We start from the raw sequence: 2,500 nt of genomic DNA, 5'->3' as shown, positions 1-2,500 counted from the left end.
AATTCCCACCCTGGTCAGAGTTTTTCTCTGTCCTTGTGTGGGCCCATTTCCATCAATAGGGCTAACGCTCACATGGTTCATATGGGGTAGAAATCTAGCACTTCACATTATCCACTATTCAGTTAACTCCGTTTAAAATATAAGTGCTATACGTCCAACGTTTGTATAAACGTAACCTTTCCTTATTCTTAATTATGGCTAATTTCATTCATTTGGGATTTAGTCATTTATGCGGATAACCGCCTGTTTGTTCCGGTACACTCACTGAGGGGGACATTGGGGTGTATTAGAAATTCGGCCAAAACCGAAAACCGCATACAGAACCGTCAGAAAACCGATACAATGGTGACAAGTGCGCCATACAGAGCAAACTACACTAACACTTTATTTCATCAAAGAATTTGTGAATGTCATGGACTTGTCTAAAGCCTTCATATCTTTCAGTATCTGCTAAAATCATAGGCTTTATTTCTGCCGCTCTCTCGAGCCCGGACTTTGTGGGCTCATTTTCCGTAAAGCAGCTGGTAATGGAGCCAAGTTAAGTTAGGAGAATTTGCCCACAAGTCCTCTCTAAAATTGCAACTTTGCAATCGCAAAAAGCTATAGCTCTGGAAACTTGAATAAGAACTCTCTAATTGAACATTTCTATTTGATAACTAAGACCTCACAGTTTGGAGATTCGAATGTTTAATCTTAGTCTACTGACATGCGATTGCATTGAGGAAGCTAACCGGTACTGTTTGTTCCTTGTTTTACATGGCAGTAGGAACTTGCTCAAAGGTTAAATGTGGTAATAAACAGATACTTACTTAAAACAGGAGTCGAATATTGAACCTCAGCGCCCCCCGCGGGGAGGACTCCCATATAAAAAGGGGAGGGATGCTGGTCGGAAATTTTACATTAAACCCTTAAAGGAGACCAATCTGGGCGTGGCCCAGGCGTTTTTTGACCCCTAAAAGAAACCATATTATAACACAGAAAAATAAAAAATACAGCGACTTTTAATGATGGCAAAGACATTATTATCTAATACTTTCCCTTGCGTGAAGAAATATAAAAGTGTAAATATACACTTTTATATTTCTTGTACCTGTAACTATGACGCTCATGTCAACAATTTATTTGAACTCTTAAGATGGAAATCCCTAGTCTTTCAAAGGCAAATTGAAAAAGCAACAATGGTATTTAAGTCCCTACAGGGACTAGCACCTGAGTATCTCTGCTCAAAAATTGTCCATTGCGATTCTGGTTATTGTTTGAGAGACTCTGTGAATAAGGTAAATGTTCCGCAACCGCGCACAAACTACTACAAAAAACAGTTTCAGTTATTTAGTGGCGCAGTTTTGTGGAACAGTTTGCCATTAGAACTAAGGAAAGCAGAGTCCCTAAATCAATTCAAACGCATGATTAAAGAGGTTATCTAAGCCATTATTCTAAACACGGCATTCATGGAAAGCAGCTTTTATTGTATGATATTGAGTAAGATAGTTAATGTAGTTTACATAGTTCTATCTATAAATTTTTAATTGTACATATTTCTTTAATATTGCTGATGAATTGCACCGTTGTTAAATAAAGATTTAATAAATAAATAAATAACACTCTATTCGAGATCAATTGCCGCTCAAATCTAAGAAAAACCGGAACCCAAATATAACAAAATAGAAAAACCCAAAAAGCACATCGGATAACAAAACCGAAAAACCGCTCGTATTTTTTACGAAAACCGAAAACCAGATGCTAAAAAACGAAAAACCCGCAAACCGCAATAAACACCAAAACCGAAGTCTTTTGGCACAAAACCGAAAAACCGATCTAAAAAATAGCCAAAACCGCAAAACCGAAAATCCCAATGTCCCCCTCCATGACAGGTAGAGGATTAACATAGGGGATATTCAAGGTTCATACCCGTTTTGATATCTTCTCCCTTAAGACACCACTAATGACACGAGAAAAGCTGCCACTTAGCTGTGAAGTGTCGGAAAAGACCTATTTTTTCGGTGAGGGTGTACAAATGCACCTGTATTTAACGGCCGAATAGCCTGTTCCAGGCTCTCAGATAGTCGAGAAAACGAAAAGAACTGCGTGTGAAAAGCGAGTGGGGGCTTGGGTTTTCACACGCAGTTCTTTTCGTTTTCTCGACTATCTGAGAGCCTGGAACAGGCTAACGGCCGAATGGTAAACTATCGGAGGATTACAGAAGTTACGGGGTTACCGAAATTACAGGATTACAAAAGTTACGGGGCTACAGATGTTACGGGATTCTAGTAGATTTACTGGAACAATATAGTTAAACATAGTAACGACAACATACGTAGTCTTGCACATCTTACATATATGTGGTCTTACACATAGTAACACTCGTTAAGTCGGGACAATATACGTAATCTTTCACGAAGTACTTACCAGCACGTTGTTGTATGATCACGTGATATGAAGTTGCCCGTGTTTGTTACCAGTCTTCCAAATTTTTACTCGGGCCCGTAGGGGCACGAGTTAT

Source organism: Montipora foliosa, chromosome 5 (genome assembly GCF_036669935.1).
Source record: "Montipora foliosa isolate CH-2021 chromosome 5, ASM3666993v2, whole genome shotgun sequence".
NCBI lineage: Eukaryota > Metazoa > Cnidaria > Anthozoa > Scleractinia > Acroporidae > Montipora > Montipora foliosa.
This window is presented reverse-complemented; position numbering follows the sequence as displayed.